The sequence below is a fragment of the Hylobates moloch genome, unplaced genomic scaffold, assembly GCF_009828535.3.
Source record: "Hylobates moloch isolate HMO894 unplaced genomic scaffold, HMol_V3 SCAFFOLD_152, whole genome shotgun sequence".
Lineage (NCBI taxonomy): Eukaryota > Metazoa > Chordata > Mammalia > Primates > Hylobatidae > Hylobates > Hylobates moloch.
In genome coordinates, this window is record NW_026652427.1 from 1 (window position 1) to 7,167 (window position 7,167).

General features: G+C 67.3%; 1 pseudogene; it reads right to left on the reverse strand.

Annotated features, from left to right (window-relative positions):
- Positions 1–5,603: 5,603 nt before the first annotated feature.
- Positions 5,604–6,715, reverse strand: LOC131382599 (uncharacterized; annotated as a pseudogene).
- Between the last annotated feature and the right edge of the window lie 452 nt (positions 6,716–7,167).

Genomic DNA, 7,167 nt, shown 5'->3' on the forward strand with positions numbered 1-7,167 from the left:
CCTCTGCACGGCCACCCATCGCCTGGGAAGTGAGGAGCGCCTCTGCCCAGCCACCGATCGTCTGGGAAGTGAGGAGCGCATCTGCCCGGCCGCCCCGTCTGGGAAGTGAGGAGCGCCTCTGCCCGGCCGCCCCATCTGGGAAGTGAGGAGCGCCTCTGCCCGACCACCCCATCTGGGACGTGAGGAGCGCCTCTGCCCGGCCAACCATAATCTGGGAAGTGAGGAGCTCCTCTGCCCGGCCACCCATAGTCTGGGAGGTGAGGAGCGCCTTGGCCGGCCACCCCAGCTGGGAAGTGAGGAGCGCCTCTTCCCGGCCACCCATCGTCTGGGAAGTGAGGAGCGCCTCTGCCCTGCCCCCGCGTCTGGGAAGAAGTGAGGAGCCCCTCTGCCTGGCCACCCCGTCTAGGAAGAAGTGAGGAGCGCCTCTGCCGAGCAACCCCGTCTGGGAAGAAGTGAGGAGCGCCTCTGCTCGGCCACCCCATCTGGGAAGAAGTGAGGAGCGCCTCTGCCCGGCCACCTCATCTGGGAAGTGAGGAGTGCCTCTGCCCAGCCGCCCCGTCTGGGAGGTGAGGAGCGCCTCTGCCTGGCCACCCCATCTGGGAAGTGAGGAACGCCTCTGCCCGGCCACCCATCGTCTGGGAAGTGAGGAGCGCCTCTGCCCGGCTGCCCGGTCTGGGAGGTGAGGAGCGCCTCTGCCTGGCCACCCATCGTCTGGGAAGTGAGGAGCGCTTCTGCAAGGCCACCCATCGTCTGGGAAGTGAGAAGCGCCTCTGCCCAGCCGCCCCGTCCAGGAAGAAGTGAGGAGCGCCTCTGCTCGGCCCCCCCATCTGGGAAGAAGTGAGGAGCGCATCTGCCCGGCCGCCCCATCTGGGAAGAAGTGAGGAGCATCTCTGCCCGGCGGCCGCCTCTCGGGAGAAGTGAGGAGGACCTCTGCCCGGCCACCCATTGTCTGGGAAGTGAGGAGCACCTCTGCCCAGCCACCCCATCTGGGAACTGAGGAGCGCCTCTGCCCGGTCACCCATTGTCTGGTAAGGGAGGAGCGCCTCTGCCCGGCCAACCCATCCGGGAAGAAGTGAAGAGCTCCTCTGCCCAGCCGCCCCGTCCGGGAAGAAGTGAGGAGTGCCTCTGCCCAGCTGCACCACCTGGGAAGAAGTGAGGAGCGCCTCTGCCCGGAGGCCCCGTCGGGGATGAAGTGAGGAGCGCCTCTGCCCGGCCACCCATCATCTGGGAAGTGTGGAGCGCCTCTGCCCGGCCACGCATTGACTGGGAAGTGAGGAGCGACTCTGCCCGGCCGCCCCGTCTGGGAAGTGAGGAGCGCCGCTGCCCGCCCGCACCGTCTGGGATGTGAGGAGCGCCTCTGCCCGACCACTCCGTCTGGGAAGTGAGTAGCGCCTCTGCCCGGCCACCTGTCATCTGGGAAGTGAGGAGCGCCTCTGCCTGGCCACCCATCATCTGGGAAGTGAGGAGCACCTTTGCCCGGCCACCCATCTGGGAAGTGAGGAGTGCCTCCGCACGGCCACCCATCGTCTGGGAAGTGAGGAGCGCCTCTGTCCGGGCACCCATTGTCTGGGAAGTGAGGAGCGCCTCTGCCCGGCCGCCCTGTGTGGGAAGAAGTGAGGAGTGCCTCTGCCGGGCCGCCCCGTCCGGGAAGAAGAGAGGAGCGCCTCTGCCCGGTCGCTCCGTACGGGAAGAAGTGAGGAGCGCCTTTCCCCGGCCACCCATCGTCTGGGAAATCAGGAGTGCCTCTGTCCGGCCACCCATCATCTGGGAAGTGAGGAGCGCCTCTGCCCGGCCACCCATCTTCTGGGAAGTGAGGAGCGCCTCTGCCCGGCCACCCATCATCTGGGAAGTGAGGAGTGCCTCTGCCGGCCACCGATAGTCTGGGAAGTGAGGAGCGCCTCTGCCCGTCCCCCCCATCTGGGAAGAAGTGAGGAGCGCCTCTGCCCGGCCGCCCATTGTCTGGGAAGTGAGGAGCGCCTCTGCCCGGCCACCCATCATCTGGGAAGTGAGGAGCGCCACGGGCCGGCCGCCCCGTCTGGGAAGTGAGGAGCGCCACTGCCCAGCCGCCCCATTGGGGAAGAAGTCAGGAGCGCGTCTTGCTGGCCGCCCCGTCCAGGAAGAAGTGAGGAGCTCCCTTGCCCGGCCCCGCCTTCCATGAAGAAGTGAAGAGCGCCTCTGCCTGACCACGCCATATGGGAAGTGAGGAGCACCTCTGCCCGGCCGCCCCGTCCGGGAAGAAATTAGGAGCGCCTCAGCCCGGCCGCCCATCTTCTGGGAAGTGAGAAGCATCTCTGCCCAGCCGCCCCGTCGGGGAAGAAGTGAGGAGGGCCTCTGCCCGACCGCCCATCGTCTGGGAAGTGAGGAGCGCCTCTGCCCGGCCACCCATCATCTGGGAAGTGAGGGGTGCCTCGGCACGGCCGCCCCGTCCGGGAAGTGAGGAAAGCCTCTGTCAAGCCACCCATCGTCTGGGAAGTGAGGAGCGCCTCTGTCCAGCCACCCATCATCTGGGAAGTGAGGAGCGCCTCTGCCGGCCACCCATAGTCTGGGAAGTGAGGAGCACCTCTGCCCGTCCGCCCCGTCTCGGAAGAAGTGAGGAGCGCCTCTGCCCGGCCACCCCTTCTGGGAAGAAGAGAAGAGCGCCTCTGCGCAGCCGCCCCATCTGGGAAGAAGTGAGGAGCGCCTCTGCCCAGTCACCCATCGTCTGGGAATTGAGGAGCGCCTCTGCCCGGCTGCCCTGTCTGGGAAGAATTGAGGAGCGCCTCTGCCCGCCTCTGCCCGGCCTCCTCGTCTGGGAAGTGAGGTGTGCCTCTGCCTGGCCGCCTCGTCTGGGAAGTGAGGAGCGCCACTGCCCGGCCGCCTCGTCTGGGAATTGGGGAGCGCCACTGCCCGGCCGCCCCGTCCGGGAAGAAGTGAGGAGCGCCCCTGCACGGTCGCCCCGTCCAGGAAGAAGTGAGGAGCTCCTCTGCCTGCCCACCCCGTCTGGGAAGTGAGGAGCGCCTCTGCCGGGCCACCCATCGTCTGGTAAGTGAGGAGCGCCTCTGCCTGGTCGCCCCGTCCGGGAAGAAGTGAAGAGCGCATCTGCCCGGCCGCCCAGTCCGGGAAGAAGTGAGGAGCGCCTCTGCCCAGCCGCACCATCTGGGAAGAAGTGAGGAGCGCCTCTGCCTGGCTGCCCCGTCGGGGAAGAAGTGAGGAGCGCCTCTGCCCGGGCACCCATTGTCTGGGAAGTCAGGAGCACCTCTGCCCGGCCACCCATCGTCTGGGAAGTGTGGAGCGCCTCTGACCGGCCGCACCGTCTGGGAAGAAGTGAGGTGCGCCTCTGCCCAGCCGCCCAGTCTGGGAAGAAGTGAGGAACGCCTCTGCTCGGTCACCCATCGTCTGTGAAGTGAGGAGGGCCTCTGCCCGGCCCCCGTGTCTGGAAAGAAGTGAGGTGCGCCTCTGCCCGGCCGCCTCCTCTGGAAAATGAGGAGCGCCACTGCCCGGCCACATTGTCTGGGAAGTGAGGAGCGCCACTGCCCGGCTGCCCCGTCCGGGAAGAAGTGAGGAGCGCCCTTGCCCGGCCGCCCCGTCCAGGAAGAAGTGAGGAGTGCCTCTGCCTGCCCACGCCGTTTGGGAAGTGAGGAGTGCCTCTGCCCGGCCGCCCCGTCCGGGAAGAAGTGAAGAGCGCCTCTGCCCGGCCGCCCCATCCGGGAAGAAGTGAGGAGCGCCTCTGCCCGGCTGCCCCGTCTGGGAAGTGAGGAGCGCCTCTGACAGGCCACCCATCGTCTGGTAAGTGAGGAGGGCCTCTGCCTGGCCGCCCCATCCGGGAAGAAGTGAAGAGGGCCTCTGCCCGGCCGCCCCTTCCTGGAAGAAGTGAGGAGCGCCTCTGCCCGGCCGCACCATCCGTGAAGAAGTGAGGAGCGCCTCGGCCCGGCTGCCCCTTCAGGGAAGAAGTGAGGAGCGCCTCTGCCCCGCCACCCATCATCTGGGAAGTCAGGGGCGCCTCTGCCCGGCCACCCATCATCTGGGAAGTGTGGAGCACCTCTGCCCGGACACGCATCGACTGGGAAGTGAGGAGCGCCTCTGCCCAGCCCCCCCATCTGGGAAGATGTGAGGAGCGCCTCTGCCCGGCCGCCCCGTCTGGGAAGAAGTGAGGAGCCCCTCTGCCCGGCCACCCATCGTCTGGGAACTGAGGAGCACCTCTGCCCGACCACCCCGTCTGGGAAGTGAGTAGCGCCTCTGCCCGGCCACCCATCGTCTGGGAAGTGAGGAGCGCCTCTGCCCGGCCACCCATCGTCTGGGAAGTGAGGAGGGCCTCTGCCCGGCCACGCTGTCTGGGAAGAAGTGAGGAGAGCCTCTGCCCGGCCGCCCCGTCCGGGAAGAAGTGAAGAGCACCTCTGCCCGGCCGCACCGTCCGGGAAGAAGTGAGGAGCGCCACTGCCCGGCCACCCATCGTCTGGGAATTCAGGAGCACCTCTGCCCGGCCACCCATCATCTGGGAAGTGTGGAGCGCCTCTGCCCGGCCACGCATCGACTGCGAAGTGAGGAGCGCCTCTGTCCGGCCACCCATCATCTGGGAAATGAGGAACGCCTCTGCCCGGCCGCCCCATCTGGGAACTGAGGAGTGACTCTGCCGGGCCGCCCCGTCTGGGAAGTGAGGAGCGCCTCTGCCTGATCACCCCATCTGGGAAGGGAGTAGCGCCTCTGCCCAGCCACACATCTTCTGGGAAGTGAGGAGCGCTTCTGCCCGGCCACGCATGGTCTGGGAAGTGAGGAGCGCCTCTTCCCGACCGCCCCATCTTGGGAGTGAGGAGCGCCTCTTCACGGCCACCCATCGTCTGGGAAGTGAGGAGCGCCTCGGCTGGCCGCCCCATCTGGGAAGTGAGGAGTGCCTCTGCCTGGCCACCCATCGTCTGGGAAGTGAGGAGCGCCTCTTCCCGGCCGCCCCGTCTTGGAAGTGAGGAGCGCCTCTTCCCGGAAACCCATCGTCTGGGCAATGAGGAGCGCCTCGGCCGGCCGCCCCATCTGGGAATTGAGGAGCGCCTCTGCCCGGCTGTCCAGTCCGGGAAGAAGTGAGGAGCGCCTCTGCCCGGCCGCCCCATCTGGGAAGAAGTGAGGAGTGCCTCGGCCCAGCCGCCCCATCTGGGAAGAAGTGAGGAGCACCTCTGCCCGGCCGCCTCGTCTGGGAAGATGTGAGGAGCACCTCTGCCCGGCCGCCTCGTCTGGGAAGAAGTGAGGAGCACCTCTGCCCGGCCACCCATCGTCTGGGAAGTGAGGAGCACCTCTGCCCGGCCACCCCATGTGGGAAGTGAGGAGCCCCTCTGCCCGGCCACCCATTGTCTGGGAAGTGAGGAGCGCCTAGGCCCGGCCTCACCATCTGGGAGGTGAGGAGCACCTCTGCCAGGCCACCCATTGTCTGTGAAGTGAGGAGCGCCTCTTCCCGGCCACCCATCATCTGGGAAGTGAGGAGTGCCTCTGCCCGGCCACCCATCGTCTGGGAACTGAGGAGCACCTCTGCCCGGCCACCACATCTGGGAAGTGAGGAGCTCCTCTGCCCAGCCACACATAGTCTGAGAAGTGAGGAGTGCCTCAGCCTGGCCACCCATCATCTGGGAAGTGAGGAGTACCTCTCCCTGGCAGCCCCATCCGGGAAGAAGTGAGGAGCGCCTCTGCCCAGACGCCTCGTTCGGGAAAACGTGAGGAGCGCCTCTGCCACGCCGCCCCGTCTGGGAAGAATTGAGGAGGGCCTCTGCCCGGCCGCCCCATCTGGGAAGAAGTGAGGAGCGCCTCTGCCCGGCCACCCCATCTGGGAAGAAGTGAGGAGCGCCTCTGCCCAGCTGCCCCATCTGGAAAGAAGTGAGGAGCAACTCTGCCCGGCCGCCTCATCTGGGAAGAAGTGAGGAGCACCTGTGCCCGGCCACCAATCGTCTGGTAAGTGAGGAGAACCTCTGCCCGGCCACCGCATCTGGGAAGTGAGGAGCGCATCTGCCCAGCCACACCTTTTCTGGGACGTGAGGAGCGCCTCTGCCCGGCCACCCATCATCTGAGAAGTGAGGAGGGCCTCTGCCCAGCCACCCCTTCCAGGAAGAAGTGAGGAGCGCCTCTGCCCGGCTGCCCCGTCTGGGAAGTGAGGAGCGCCTCTGCCCGGCCACCCATCGTCTGGGAAGTGAGGAGCGCCTCTGCCCAGCCCCCCTGTCTGGGAAGAAGTGAGGAGCGCCTCTGCACGGCCGCCCCGTCTGGGAAGAAGTGAGGAGCGCCTCTGCACGGCCGCCCCGTCTGGAAGAAGTGAGGAGCGCCTCTGCCCGGCTGCCCCGTCTGGGAAGTAAGGAGCGCCTCTGCCGGGCCACCCATTGTCTGGGAAGTGAGGAGCGCCTCTGCCCGGCCATTCAACGTCTGGGAAGTGAGGAGCGCTTCGGCCCGGCCACCCATCCTCTGGGAAGTGAGGAGCGCCTCGTCCCAGCCGCCCCATCTGGGAAGTGACGAGCGCCTCTGCCCGCCCGGCCCGTCTGGTAAGAAGTGAGGAGCCCCTCTGCGTGGCCGCCCCGTCAGGGAAGAAGTGAGGGGCACCTCTGCCCGGCCACCCCGTCTGGGAAAAAGTGAGGAGCGCCTCTGCCCAGCCGCCTCATCTGGGAAGTGAGGAGCGCCTATGCCCAGCCACCCCGTCTGGGAAGTGAGGAGCGCCTCTGCCCGGCCACACATCGTCTGGGAAGTGAGGAGCGCCTCGGCCCAGCCGCCCCATCTAGGAAGTGAGGAGCGCATCTGCCCGGCCACCCATCGTATGGGAAGTGAGGAGGGCCTCTGCCCGGCCACCCATCGTCTGGGAAGTGAGAAGAGCCTCTGCCCGGCCGCCCCGCCCGTGAAGAAGTGAGGAGCGACTCTGCCAGGCCACCCCATCTGGGAAGAAGTGAGGAGCACCTCTGCCCGGCCGCCCCATCTGGGACAAAGTGAGGAGCTCCCCTGCCCGGCGGCCCCGTCCAGGAAGAAGTGAGGAGCGCGTCTGCCTGCCCACCCCGTCTGGGAAGTGAGGAGCGCCTCTGCCCGGCAACCCATCGTCTTGTAAGTGAGGAGCGCCTCTGCCTGGCCGCCCCGTCCGGGAAGAAGTGAGGAGCGCCTCTGCCCGGACGCCCCATCGGGGAAGAAGTGAAGAGCGCCTCTGCCCGGCCACCCATCGTCTGGGTAGTCAGGAGCGCC